We start from the raw sequence: 16,362 nt of genomic DNA, 5'->3' as shown, positions 1-16,362 counted from the left end.
AATATTTTATGTGTGGAAAATGAGGTTATGGACTAATGCTATATCACATGGGTATAATAAGGAATATATAAGCACATTTAAGTGGGTTGAGATCAAGAAATTAATTAAGCGGGTAAATGTCAAGTGTTGGATTGGAAGGGGGAACAAGTACTTAACTAATTGAACAAAAGGATAATTATTATCTTGAATTTCCACGTGTGGCCATGGAAAGGCAGCAAGTATAACTAATGCTTTATAGGATGTATAGGTGGCCATGTGTGGCCATGTCGATTACGTAATTCAACATTGATTGTTCTTCAGGGATTTAGTAAATTGGAGATTTCTTCAAAGTAAAGTAAGATTGAAGAAGAATAGTTCTTGGAATATAAGGTAAGAATTCTCCTATTTTTGATATATTTATGTTTATCCCGGTCATAGCAAAATTGTGAGATGAGAACTACAAAATTAATTATGGGAAATTGGATAAGCTATTGTTGTTGTCATGTGAGCTAATTTGAGGCATATTTTTGGGTTGTGTTGTAGCTGTAAATTGTTGGAATAACCTAAGTATATTGATGTTTTCTTCATTGATATGTATGTTGAAGGAAAGAAAAATTGGAGAAGTGTGTTGGATAATTGTATTCGGGCTCGTCGCTCGTCGGGAAATGTTGTGGCTTGTTGTTACTACATGGTACCTTTTTATTGATGCATATATACTTGCTGGATTGTCTGGATGTTGCTGTTGATATATGATGTTTGGGAAAATGAAGAGAATGGGGGAGGAGTTGCCCATTTTATTTTACGATAAGTTAAAGTTTCATTATACGATTAAGAGAATCGTTTCTGTAATTAACGATAGTATCATTGTTGTTATCATATAGATCATGGAGCCAATACGAGTTGAGTTCTTGAGTCGTTGAGCTAAGACCAGGTATGTTAAGGTTATCCCCCTTTTTTTTGGCATGAATCACATAAAACGAGCGAACGATGAACATACATGACTCTAATGAATTCTAGTTCTCAGCGGTACTTGACATGACAGTTGTCTTTGATTCTCAAGTGTTGGTTCATTCTAATTATTCTATTAAGTCAAATGATGATATAGTTTGCATATGGTTGCTCATGATATTCTACTCGTGCATGCCGTTAATATATCATTCACCGACTCTCGGGCCGGGTATGTATTCGTGCACAGTTTCATTCTATTATTCACCGAGTCCCTCACTAGAGGGCCGGGTACAGTATATATATGATTATTATGTTATATATGGATCGGTCCGTACGTTCCTCAGCATTATTATATTATATATGGATCGGGCCGTACGTTCCTCGGCATTATTATATTGTATATGGATCGGGTTGTACGTTCCTCGGCATTATTATGTTATATATGGATCGGGCTGTACGTTCCATAGCACTATCAGTATGTTATAATCTATGCCTATAATATTCCATAGAGTCAGTTTCAGTCATATAGAGTTACACAGATATTCTCAGATGTTAGCTACAGATGCATTCAATTATTGATACTGGTTTTCATGATCCATCTGCACTTGATGTTCTTATGCCTTACATACTCGGTACATTGTTCGTACTGACGTCTCTTTGCCTGGGGGCACTGTGTTCATGCCACACAGTCCCAGATTGTTTTGCAGGTAAAACTGTTCAGCTAGGATGGTTGGCTATCAGCTGTGTTATCCCGCATTTTGTACGTTCGGATAATTCAAGATAATGGTGCGAAGTTAAGGGTGAGGCTATATTTCGATCTTGTTTAATATGCAAGTTGTTTATGAATATTATTGGCATGGAAATATTGAGAATGGCAAAGGGTAAAAAGGGAAATTCGCAAGACGACTCATAGAAATACGGAGGAAGGCTAAGGGTAAATTTGGAATTTGGAAAATTATTTTTCATGAATTGCAAGACAAAAAAAATGGGCTTGGAAATTAAAGGGGGCCACTTGGGCCGTCCATAATAAATGGGCCAAAGCCCATATGGGGACAAAATAAATAAGTCCAAAAAGATGACTTATTAGTCATCTTATTCATTTCACTCCTAGAAATTTCAAGAAACATGAAGAACAAAAGAGAAGGAGAAAAACACCAAAGGCCATTCGGCCATACTTGGAAAAAAGAAGAACCTTGAGAAAAAAAATTCAAAAATTATTTTCCTTCTAATTGGAAGGTCCCTAGCAAAGTGAAGTACTTGTTGGAGCAAGAGAAACATCTATTCTTGCAAGTTCACAACCCTAGCTAAGTGAGGAGTTGAAGGAAAAGGTAAGATTTAATCTTCATTTATATATATTATGGATGGTTTTGTATGTTGTAGTGTGTAGAAAGGGATGAAATTCATGAAAATATGTGTGTTGGGGTATGGCCGAATGGGATTGTGTTAAGTAGAAAATATGAATTGATTTTACTTAGTAGTTTGATTGTTGTTGTTGTGAATTCCATAATAAAAATGAAAGTTTGATGGCTTAAAATGAAGTTGTAATCGTTTGTGGATTATGGAAGAAGTTAATGTGATATTAGTATGGTTTCTTGTGATTACAAGAATGAATGATATTGCTAAAGTATAGATTGTTGATGTAGTCTATGAATTTGGAAGAAAGGAAATGTGTTGTAATTGTTCTTGTTGAATTTGGAAGAATTCGGGTAGTGTATGTGTTGGTTGGGCCGTTTGAAATGTTGTGCGGGTTGTTGGAGTGTTCTTGAATATTGTTGGATGGTTTCGGATTAGTATTTGAATATGCGAACAATTATGAATTGAATATAAAGGAAATGTTATCGAATTATGTAAAGGAGCTACTAATGTTGGAATGTATTTTGAATAAATTGTTGAAGTTGGAAGATATGATTGTTGGTATTGTTATTGATAATTTGGCCGAGTTGCATTCTCGGGTTTGTTGTTGTTAAATTGGCCGAGTTAGATTCTCGGGGAAGTTGTATTTACAGGGGAAATGCTGCCGAAATTTCGGTAGAATATAAGTGAATTCATTTGAAAGACTAAGGCAAGTGAATGGCAATGAATCTAATGATTATGTAAATTCTTTTTTATGTAGACTAGCAAGTTTGGACAAATAAGCGTAGCTAGTTGGTCGTGGGACAGGTATGTAAGGCTTACCCTTTCTTTCTTTGGCATGTCCTAGAGCCAAATAACGTATGATGTGCATCTTGGGGTTATTCTGTTCTGTGATTCTGAGTTTGTTTATGATTCGTATTCACCTTTTTGATATGTATCCATGATTTCCGAAGCTCTATTTGATATGTTTCCGAGGTTGTCTACGATTCTGATTCACTTCTGATATAAGTAAGTCTGATATGATCGAGCTTATTATATGACTGAATAACGAGATAAGTTGAAAGAATTGTGTTTCTAAAAGAGATCTGTAAGTTTTAATGTCCCTAACTTCCGTAAAAGATCTCGGATTTGCTTTGAAATGTTCGTAAAAGTTCTGTGGTAAAAATGTCCGTAACTTTCACGTACATATGGCTCCAAGAGTTATATTTAATTTGATCCATAACGATATCTGAAAAGTACTTGATATGGTTGTTGCTTTGATTTTCAAAAAACGGCTTCTGAAATGTTCATAGAACGTTTTGTACTTCAAACGCTTATAACTTTCTTATACTAATTCAGATTGACCCGATACTTGTTTATGAGCCATCAGATGTCGGTAAGTGTACGTATCTATTGAGTCTTGATTTATGTGCATATGGTTTCGCACTACTCTGTTCGTGCAACTCTCAGTATGTCCATTCACTGCGTCCCGGGCCAGGGTATGTTCTCGTGCGTATTTCTCTGCATTGTTCACCGCGTCCCTCTCACTTGCGGGCCGGGGCATGTTATGTATATGATATGATGACATTATGATGTGATGACGGGGTGGTGGCCAGGATGGCACATGATTTATTCACCGCATCCCGCAAAAGAGGGCCGGGGCACGTTACATGCATACATGATACATGATATGGACATTTATGATTCTACTTACCGTGTCCCTCAATAGAGGGCCGGGGCACGTTACATGCATATGTGATACATGATATATGATTCACCGCGTCCCTCACTGAGGGCCGGGGCACGTTATATGCATACATGGTATATGATTCAGCGCGTCCCTCACTGAGGGTCGGGGCACGTTATATGCAGATATGATATATGATGATGACATGCATGATTTGTGTTTGGAAAGTAAGAATTTTGGCATTTTGTGTCTCCGTACTTCTTCTGACATATGACATCTGCATACACGATTTGTGATCGGAAAATAAGCGCTTTGGTAATCTGGATAATGTACTCACTCTTGTACTGTTTGTTTCGATTATGGTTCTTTTTTCTGTATTCCATGCCTTACATACTCAGTACATATTCTGTACTGACCCCTTTTCTTCGGGGGCTGCGTTTCATGCCGCGGAGGTACACCCAGATAAGTAGAAGATGTTCCAGCGGGATTGGCAAGCTCCATTTTGCCCTGGAGTGTTGCCGGGTCAGAGTATTATGCTATGATGTCTTATCCGAAGTTAGAGACTTTGCAGACAGAGTCGTGGGTATAGTATGTCAGTTTTGTAAGCGGCTCCATTAGCCGATATGTCATTCTGTATTATGTGATAAACTCTATATGATTACAGATTTTGTCTGATTTGAAAACATCGATAAAAGAAAGATTTTGAAAGCTTACTATATATTTCACTATTATTTGATTTCAGAGTCCGAGGAGATTATGTATGAAATAAGAGTCTGTGGGTTCACTCGGCTCCGGATATGGGGTCGGGTTCCCATCACACCCTAGCGGAATTAGGGTGTGACAAGTTGTGATTGGCAAACTCCATTTTCTTCCTGGAGTAGTGCCGAGTCATTATGGTTATCATGTGTGTGTACGGGTATGTCGGGGCCCTGCCCCGATTCATATGATTCAAGTGTTTACTCTTAGAGACTTTCCAGACAATGTCCTGTGGTTAGTATGTTGAGATGTCATGCGTTGAGTAAAGCGACCATGTCGGCCGATATGTCAGTTTGACTTATTCGATTTCTGACTAATTGAGTATCGTTCGCAAATTTCTATGGTTTAACTGAAAGTACTTTATTATATGTCCAGTTTCATTATGTGAATGCCAAAGGGTTCGCTTAGCTCTATGTAAGAGTTGGGTGCCCATCATGCCCTGATGGGATTAGGGTGTGACAGTTTTATTGGCATCAGAGCAGTTCGTCCTAGGGGTTGTCTACAAAGTCTTGTCTAGTAGAGTCATGTTTATGGTGTGTTACGCGCCACATTTATAAACATGAGGCTACAGGGCATTTAGGATGATTACACTTCTTTCATATCTAAGATCGTACGATAGAGCCAAGCCATAGGAAATGAGATTCCTTATACTAACCCTTGATTTCAGCAAAAGAACGGTATCGACAAAAGAAACTGATTGATGATATTGAAAGTTACAGAGGTAAGTCACTTCGTTGAGGCTACGTTATCAGAATGTGTATTTATATGATAATGGATTGGTTGTCATAGAGGTAAGTCAGTGTAAATACAACAGAGGAATTGATTAAATGTATTTCTTGATGATAAGTTCAGTTATAAGTATGTGAACTAAATAAATTAAATGAATCAGTACAAAGGAAAGCAACGGTACGAAAGATGTATATCGGGTAAGGTAAGAATATTGAGGTGTGATTGAAATGTAAAGTTGAAGAATAAAAGGGAGAGTAAATAAGAAGGTATAACAGGGCAGATTGCAAAAGGATCAGGTACATCTCGAGGTGTGATATATGAGGTAAGTTTCAACATCTTTGTACTTTTACTTGAAATTGGGAGCCCTGTGTGGCTGAGATATGTCGTGTATATATATTAGCCCTATGATTCATTGTTGGTATTTGCTGTGTGCAGGTTTTGGGTAGTAAGAAATATAGAGGAAACTCTGCCGAAATGTTCCTAGAATTTAAAAGAGATAAGATATAAGCTTGTAATATGTCCTAACGAGAAAAGATATTGTGAAAAAAAAAGTAATGGCAGGACGGGATTAAGTTAGGAGTATCGTTGACAACTACAAGAGATGAGTTAAATACTATTGAATTGATAGTAACGGTAACTATAAGATCGACATTGATATGGTAAAGAGATTTAAATACTAGAGTAAATTAGGGAGATTGGTAGTACTAAAACATGAAGTAGAAGAGAAAGGGTAACTCAAATAGGGTGTGATGCTAAAGTATTAATTGGATTGATAAGCACAAGTACAATACGACAAGCCTATTAGCAAAATAAAGTAACAGTATGACTGAGACAGGGGTACGAAATACGAAGGGTTATAACGAATGTGAATACATTGGTAAGACAAATTATGTGGTAAGTCTAATAAGGATGATCAGAAAAGTAACAGGTTAAGTATGCTTACTTCACAAGGTTTATTCTATTTTATAAGCAGGCTTGCGAATGAGATCAAGAAGCGGCACTCTGTAGAGTTGATTATGATCAGGATATAAGGAGAACGTAGCAAGAACTGTAATACAAAGTAAGTAAAGTATAGCGAGGAAATGACTAAAGATGTGACATGCTCTATATGAATAAAGAGTGAATGCAAGTGTGAAACCAATAAGCGAGCCATAGGGCAGTAGATAAGCAAGCTTATAAGATTTTGTTAGGGGAAAGTCCAGCATAGAGGTTTCACCATGACAGAAATGATAGCAAGCAAAAGGAAAAAGAAAGTCAACTTGAAAAAGAAATCAGAGAAAGGTGAAGCTATAAGTGAACTCTGAGTATCGAAGAATGGGATAAATGACATTACATGGATGGTACGGATAGCTAGACATACTACTATATCTAGTATCCCTATGGGACAGAAGCTGTTAGTTAGAGCGGATGTAGACATAGACTCATAATTAATGGTTGAGCTAAGTAAAATACATCCTTGTTTGGATTGGTATGTTGGTTGTATTACTTTATTACAAAACTGCAAGATAAGTATGTTAAGACTTCACAAATGAATTACTGCAGCTATAAAATGTAGGAAATGGCATGAATATGATGCAGTATAATAAGGGAATTGAGGAAAGGGATATATGAATTCAAGATTGGAAGTGAGGTAACAAATTTGAGAATGGTATACCCTTAAGGGGGAAGCGAGTAAGGAAAATACAAGTGTAGAGATTGAAACGATGAATTCTAAGATGTGACAAAATATAGACTCTAAAACAAAAAGTGAGAGTTATGCAGAAATGAGTCTAATAGCTAGTAAATAAACTAACAAGAATCGAGCGAGTATCTGAGACTGTACTGAAAATCATTCGTGGAGACCTTGAACAACATGACACTGAGAGCAAATAACTCAAAGGATATTGTAAAGGATAGTGATGCTATACTGGAATAGAGGCAAATGAATTGGTAGTAGAGTCGTTTGTTAATGATATTGCGATTTATAAGTGACAAATAAGAAGGGACATAATGTTTTCTATAGTAGAAAATAAGATGTGATAATCAAGGGACAAACAAAGGAAAGAAAAGAGTATGATGAGATAAGTTACAACTGATAGACAAAAGAGTTTTGGTATGTATGAGATGCATAAAATAGAACGAACCAAAGGAAGGGAAGTTTATGAATAAGATTAGATGTTCATGCACGAATCACACAAGAACGGTTATGTAACATGCAAGTATTTACATGTCGAGAATGGAACTAATTGGGTACATAAAAAGAGGAGTAAGAGGTAAGCAATAATAATGTGTTTGTGAAACTCCGAGTCAATTGAGGGAAAATATATGGTAAATTGAGTCGAAATGTTGAGTTGGAATAATCATTAAGGATAAATAGGACAATAACTCTGAATATGATATAGGTATATGTTATATGTTTCCTATGATAGCCCTGGGGTGTGTTAGATTACTTATGAATTCGATGGGATCATTGAATAAAGGGGGTTTTACCAGAAGAATATTACGCCTTGGAACTTTCATTTTTGTATCATTGTGGTTATACCGAAGTTCCAACAGTTTACCAGAGGATTATGAAATTCTCGAAAATTATGAAACCTTTAATAAGTCGACGAGTGACACCTATGATAGGACATCTCGACTTAAATTTATGCAGACTCTACAGATGTGGATCAATACCATTATCATGGTCATATGGAAGGAAGGAAGTCGGAGAGATTTGCAAAGCATGTGAGATTTAATACCGTTATTGAGCAAGAAAAAGGATCGACGAGTCCGAGTATCAAAGGAGGGTCATATCAAGAAAGTGACGCACTTATATCTCTTGAAGGGATATTCCTGAGGGATCAAGGGAGTATTGCAACCGAGAATCATTACTAAGAAGAAAACTCATTTTCAACTATTCAAAGGGAATGTTATAGATGGTGCATGTCAGAGGATTAAAATGATGACTCCAAGAAGGATGTACGCTGCGGGCTATGCGACCTAAATAAAGTGTGGAAGTAGACCTATAAGAATTAGAAGAGAGAACAAGAGGAACCAATATGCGATGGCAAACCTACCCAAGGGAAAAACAGCTCCTATTCTACAGTGTTACTGGAAAAATGACTCCAAAACAAGAAAAACTCAACTTAAGCTTCAAGTATAGATGGATATAGTAAGTTCCAGTCAATTACGGAAGTAGCTATATTATGACCACTTACTTTGGAAATTCAATATTAACAGATGTCAAGCGGAAAATGGCATTTGGCTAAGTAAAGAGAGGCACAACATGATAGATGAGTTCGAGTTACAATTGATTCGTTATGAGATCACCATAACCAGTATACTTATACAAGACTAGTTTAACATTTGAGGACGAATGTTCTAAAGGGGGGAAGGATGTTACATCCCGTGTTTTCATGTGTTGGAAAGCGTACGAGTTAAATGACATTGGAAATGGAAACGAGGTTATCCCCCAAGCTGTTAGGTGGTTAGAGTGATGGTACAGATGTGTTGTAAATATTAGAGGTTAAACAAATCGAAGAAAATAAGTTTCGTCGAGGTTCAACATTTCTTTGAATGAAAAATGGTCAAAGCTATAATACCTCGTATTGATTGGACTAGAAAACTGGACCGTCCAACATGAGAAAATTTACCTGAGCCAGAAAACTCGGGGTATACAAGGAATGCAGTCCCCAAATGATTTAAGAGAAAAAAAAGTGTGACGATGATGATTGCAAATAATATTTTATGTGTGAAAAATAAGGTTATGGACTAGTGCTATATCACATGGGTATAATAAGGAATATATAAGCAGATTTAAGTGGGTTGAGATCAAGAAATTAATTAAGCGGGTAAATGTCAAGTGTTGGATTGTAAGGGGGAACAAGTACTTAACTAATTGAACAAAAGGATAATTATTATCTTGAATTTCCATGTGTGGCCATGGAAAGACAGCAAGTATAACTAATGCTTTATAGGATGTATAGGTGGAATCATTTGAATAACGTTGTGATATAGTAGTACATAGAAGAGGTGGGTGGGCCCCACGGTTAGAAAAAGATGAAAAGGTCTTGGATTCTCATTTTCTGGATATCTTTAAACATTTGGCACTAAATATGAGATCTTCCCACTTAGATAGATGTTGTGCTTATAATGATACAACATTGCAGCAACTATTTTCCATTCCAAGAAAACATGGCAGCAACGTTTTTGGGACCAACTTTGGGAGAAATTAGCCAACTTATAGCAACTAAGTAATTCCCTTAAAGGAAAGCTACAGCAACGTGAATCCCAAATTGGTAGCAACTACATATTTTAGTTGATTTCATTAAAGCAGCAAAATACGAAGAAGAAGTAGAGGTTACGCCCACGTCGATTACGTAATTCAACATTGATTGTTCTTCAGGGTTTTAGTAAATTGGAGATTTCTTCAAATTAAAGTAAGATTGAAGAAGAATAGTTCTTGGAATATAAGGTAATAATTCTCCTATTTTTGATATACTTAAGTTTATCCCGGTCATAGCTAAATTGTGAGATGAGAACTACAAAATTAATTGTGGGAAATTGGATAAGTTATTGTTGTTGTTATGTGAGCTAATTTGAGGCATATTTTTGGGTTGTGTTGTAGCTGGAAATTGTTGGAATAACCTAAGTATATTGATGTTTTTTTCATTGATATGTATGTTGAGGGAAAGAAAAATTGGAGAAGTGTGTTAGATAATTGTATTCGGGCTCGTCGCTCGTCGTGAAATGTTTATGGCTTGTTGTTACTACGTGGTACCTTGTTATTTATGTATATACACTTGCTGGATTGTCTGGATGTTGTTGTTGATATATGGAGTTTGGAAAAATGAAAAGAATGGGGGAGGAGTTGCCCATTTTATTTTAGGATAAGTTCAAGTTTCATTATACGATTAAGAGAATCGTTTCTATAATTAACGATAGTATCATTGTTGTTATCATATAGATCGTGGAGCCAATACGAGTTGAGTTCTTGAGCCGTTGAGCTAAGACCAGGTATGTTAAGGCTATCCCTTCTTTATTTCTTTTTTTGGTATGAATCACATAAAACGAGCGAACGATGAACATACATGACTCCAATGAATTCTAGTTCTCAGCGGTACTTGACATGACAGCTGTCTTTGATTCTCAAGTCTTGGTTCATTCTAATTATTCTATTAAGTCCCAGATGATGATATAGTTTGCATATGGTTGCTCATGATATTCTACTCGTGCATGCCGTTAATATATCATTCAAGGAGTCCCGGGCCGAGTATGTATTCGTGCACAGTTTTATTGCATTATTCACCGAGTCCCTCACTAGAGGGCCGGGTACGGTATATATATGATTATTATGTTATATATGGATCGGACCGTACGTTCCTCGGCATTATTATATAATATATGGATCGGGCCGTACGTTCCTCGGCATTATTATATTATATATGGATCGGGCTGTACGTTCCATAGCACTATCAGTATGTTATAATCTATGCCTATCATATGCCATAGAGTCAGTTTTAGTCATATAGAGTTACACAGATATTCTCAGATGTTAGCCATAGATGCATTCAATTATTGATACTGGTTTTCACGATCCATCTGCACTTGATGTTCTTATGCCTTACATACTCGGTACATTGTTCGTACTGACGTCCCTTTGCCTGGGGGCGCTGTGGTCATGCCACACAGTCCCAGATTGTTTTTCAGGTAAAAGTATTCAGCTAGGATGGTTGGCTATCAGCTGTGATTGGCAAACTCCATTTTCTTCCTGGAGCAGTGCTGAGTCATTATGGTTATCATGTGTGTGTACGGGTATGTCGGGGCCCTATCCCGATTTATATGATTCAAGTGTTTACTCTTAGAGACTTTTGCAGAAAGTGTCCTGTGGTTAGTATGTTGAGATGTCATGTGTTGAGTAATGCGACCATGTAGGCCGATATGTCATTTTGACTTATTCGATTTCAGACTAATTGAGTATCGTTCGAAAATTTCTATGGTTTAACTAAAAGTACTTTATTATATGTCCAGTTTCATTATGTGAATGCCAGAGGGTTCGCTCAGCTCTAAGTAAGAATTGGGTGCCCATCATGCCCTGATGGGATTGGGGTGTGAGAGTTTTATTGGCTCAGTTTACGACCAGCAACATACGGAGTAATATAAGTTAGGGTAGAACCCGGATTTATCAATGCATATACATCATGGGAAAATATGGATAATGTACCTGTAACCACATCCGGGGAGGACTCAAGATCCTGTCGTCCGGCTAAAGCATACACACGGGGCTGAGTGGCACCTGAAGTAGATGCTCCCCTTCTGCCTCTACCTCGATCCACTTGAATCTGGGGAGTCTGCCTTACTGGGTGTCACGACCCAGCTAGGGGCCGTGACGGGTATCCGGGGCTAACCACCGAGTCTATAGGATGCCAACTCCACAGATTCAGTTTTAGAGGCATGGACAATCTTCAATGTCCTCAGCACCTCATCTGAAACCTTGCGGGTCTTCATCTGGCTTTGACCCGAAGAACTCCGGAGGATTTAGACTCATGAAATCTCGGGCTTTGGTACTTGCTGCCCGATCACTTGAACTCGCATTTTGCCGTTGTACCTGAGTCGCAACCAATTGCGTCAATAAATGAATGGCCTCGGTCATTTGTTGACCCGAAGCGACCGGCGGAGGAATCGAAGCTGGAGCTCCTCCTTATTCTTCCACAGTAGGCGGGGTAGAAGAAGTATTAGACAAGGCCTCATTATGTGATTTGCCTTCTTCTATATCCATCGGAGGCTCACTTTCTACCCACCTCTTTGCCGTAGTCTTGCCCTTCTGGACGGCTGTAGTCTTTCCCTTGGGCGGCATTCTGAAATCATAACACACTATTAGGGGGGATAAAATCTTATACACGGCTCTATCGCACGATCTCATAAGAAGAAAGATGGTCATTTTTCCTAAATGCCTTGTAGCCTCTTGTTTATTGATGTGGCGTGTAACACACCATAAACAAGAATCTACTAGACACGGCTCGTAGACACTTCCTAGGACTGAACCGCTCTGATACCACTTTTGTCACGACCAAACTAGGGGCCGTGACGAGTACCCGGGGCTAACCACCGAGCACCACTCGTTCTACTACTCATCTTACTCATTTAATGCTCTTTTATCAACTTTATACTCAAATTACAGGAAAATCACATTTTATATGGAAACATAAATACTTTTTTACATTTTCCTCTCGACCATCAAAATAAAATAATATATACATATAATAGCATCTTGTGAGACCATCTAACCCACACTGCGCATCTACGAGACTCTACTGGAGTGCTACACATAAGGAAGGGACAAGACCCCGTCATGCCCAAAGATACATATACATGAATATACATAAAAGAATCGTCATAAGCACCTCCGAACAAAGGAGTGCTTTCAATCAGCTGACAGCTACTGCTGGTCTGGGTCGAGCTCTCCTCCCTGTCTACCTGTGGGCATGATCACAGCATCCAAAGAAAACGGACGTCAGTACGAATATTGTACTGAGTATGAGAGGCATAAACAAGGAAATATGGCAATGATATACATGAAGTATCAATATGGAATAGTTGTATCTGACTATCAAGTGTAAAAGAAGTAATGCATGCTGGCTTACTCATAGTCATCATCATGTCATGTGTGCATAACTATATAAGCTGCCCGCCCATATAGGTACGGTGTAATAATGTATAAGCTGCCCGTCCATATCGGATCAGTGTGATAATCATAACATTAGCCTGCGTCCAGGCCTCCCGTGTCCGGGGTATCATCTCATGCCGCCCACTAGTGGTGTCTGCCCATGCCATTTGGCCATGGTGTATCGTATAGCTGCCCGCCTTAGCAGTGAATGCCCGGCCAACTAGGCGCGGTGTTATATCATCATCATACATGTTCATCATAATATGCTTATCGTAACATACTTATCATAATATATGCATAAGGCTTATGGACAAATTTACTCAACCGGGGTGACGTAAGGTCATGATCCCCCGATTTTATTATGGAGTAATCATTAACATTCTGCCTCACCTTGAAGGAACTAACATATAAGGTGAGTGTGAGCGATAAATAGCATCATGCCATTTTAAGATCATCATATCATATCTCTTATCTTATATTACCATTCATAGATATAGGCTTTTAGCTTTCCGGAATATCGGAACTCATGAAGAGGAAGAAAAAATATGCTAGGAGATTCATGCCATTAGAAAGAAAGGACTAGCCTCACATACCTTTGACGTTTAACTCAGCCATCGTTCGCTTGTTCTCTTTCGATACCACGTTTCTACCTTCAAAAGAGAATTCACATTTACGTTAGTTAATCGACTGTAAGAATGCACTACTATTTCTAGGGAAAATTGGGTGACACTTCCTTTGGTTATACTACCTTTCCCACATTCTATATCAACTCCCACACGCTCACAACAACATTCACAATATCGCAATCAACAATCATCATTTATATACATTGACCACAATCCACCATTTTTCTTCAATTTCTCCACATTAATGGTTAGAGCTTACTATTGCGTCTCCTCATATCTAATACTTATTGCGTGGCCTAAATGTCATTTATAACGTATTCATAATCACAACACTCCATCATTCATAATCCAACCTAACTACTATCCAACCATGACATTATTCACTCATGAATGACCCATTTCCTATGTCTTTTTAGCATTCAAGTATCCTAACCATCCAATACCTTAAACAACATGTTTTAGTCATAAAACTTACCTTATATGATGGTTGAACAAGCCTTGAATGGAATTACTCCTTTTGCACGAAAACCCTACTTTACTTCCTTTGGGTTTCCTTGAGAAAGATGAACTTTAGTGTGATTCTTGCACTTGATTTCGTGGGTTTTATGTAGTTGATCACTAATTTCCTTTGGTTCTCTTGTGATGAAGAGTAGAGAGTATTCTAGAGGCTTCTTGAGAGAAATATCGTGGAGTTGAAATGAATTGAATGAGGTTAGGTCTCCTTTTAATGACTTAAAATCTAATCCGAAATGAACAGTGACTGAAGTGTACAGTGGTCGTAAACCCCGTTTACGGTCTGTATTCCAGTTTACGGGCCGTATATCATAGTCGTATTTAAGGATATCAAAACTAGAGAGGTATACTGGAAATCATGGTGATTTACGATCACGGTCTACGGGCCGTATTTCGATTTACGGTCCGTATTCTGAGTCTTATTTAACCATTTATACATTTGGCAGAAAGTTGAAGTTTTAGAATGTTGGAAGACGATAGCAGTTTACGGTCCGTAAACCACTTTACGGGCCGTATTCTATTTTACGACCAACTGGGCCGAAGTGTAAATCTGCAACTTTCGCATTTTCAAAACTCATAAGTAGTCATCCCCTTTTTAGTAAAACATCGTACACTCATACTCTTCGTTGGTCTATTCATTGTACTTTCACGGAGAAATTTCTGAGGTGTAACACCGGGCGCACTGAAGAAGAACCAGCTGCTGATCCGGTGGGTTGAGCCCCGCCTCTACCACTCACCGATGGGCAATCTCGCATCATATACCCAACCTGGCTGCAGGCATAGCAAGCATCTGAACCTTGGTGACATTGTCCGGAATGTAGTCTACCGCACTGGCCGTATCGCGGTACTGGGGGTCTCCTCTGGCTATAATCTCCCCCAGACTGATAATCTGAGGCCTTCGAACTCTGACCCTGTCCTGAACGAAAGGAGCGATCAAATATCCTACCCGTAAATCGAGGAGGTGCACTAGTCACCGACTAGCCTGAGTGTCTAGAATGTGTCTGCCTCGATCCCTCTCTATAATCACTTCCTGCCCCCATAGATCTGGCCCTCTTGCTTTGTCTTCTGTCGATATCATGAACACCCCTTTGTGGAGGTTGTTGTCTGTTACAGCCCGTAAGAGTCCGTGCTACATGACTTAAGACAAAATGAACGAGTTAAGAAAGTTCAAGGAAAGTTAATCCAATTAGTAAGAATATCGTTATATATATATGGTTGCCTTAAGTATCCCGAGGTGACATAGCAACCTAGAGGATTTGAAATTGGTTTATGAGTATGTATACGAGGTAATGTGAGTGCCCTTTTAAAGTATTTTAGATTATTAGTAATGATATAGAAGATGGACAAAAGATATGAATAAACTTTTGCGATTGGAGTTTCGTCGAAGCTTTGTGAGTTCTCTAGTTATGTTTAAGGTTATTGTGATTCTCCGGACCCTTCGAGACACGTGTATGGATTGGTATGGATGTATATGAGTATGTATATATATGTATAATAGGTTACATGAGGGTTGGAAGAGGATTAGAAGTTAAACAAATCTAAACGAAATGAATCGGAACAACTTCAGTAAAATCTCAAACCAGATTTTTAGCCTATATTGTTGGAGGCATATCTCCTCGTATATGAGGAGTTTTAAGGTGTTTCAAAATCCTAAAATGAATTTCATCGAGTATAGTTTCCAATGAAACAAACTGCCCGTCAAAATCATATCGGGATAAGGATTTATGGACGATGCAAGTTGGTCTGGCGGGGCAGCAAGTTGAGACCCGATCAAAGCATTTACATTTCGGCCCATGAGGCCCATTAATGTTAATATATATGGAAAATTCATTTGATTGTTGGTCATTTGCACCTAGGAGCTTCCAAAAGATTATAGAGAGAGGGAGAGAACTTCTACGCTAAGAAAGCCATTTTGATCAAAATCCGAGCCCCGAATCCCGATGCTCATGAAGAGAAAAGCGTTGTGTCGCCTTGCCTTCAGTTTGAGCTAAAAATCATCCAAAAAGAGGAGTGTTGACGTGGTTTCTGCATACTTAAGGTAAGATTAAGGTCCCTTTTTCATTGTTAATAAGTTTAATTAGGGTTTTAACGGATTAGAACGGATAAAATAGCGTTATAAACTCGTTTGTTGCTTTGTTCAGATTTATGGATCAGGGGTTGTTTCA

Source organism: Lycium barbarum, chromosome 1, assembly GCF_019175385.1.
Source record: "Lycium barbarum isolate Lr01 chromosome 1, ASM1917538v2, whole genome shotgun sequence".
NCBI lineage: Eukaryota > Viridiplantae > Streptophyta > Magnoliopsida > Solanales > Solanaceae > Lycium > Lycium barbarum.
This window is presented reverse-complemented; position numbering follows the sequence as displayed.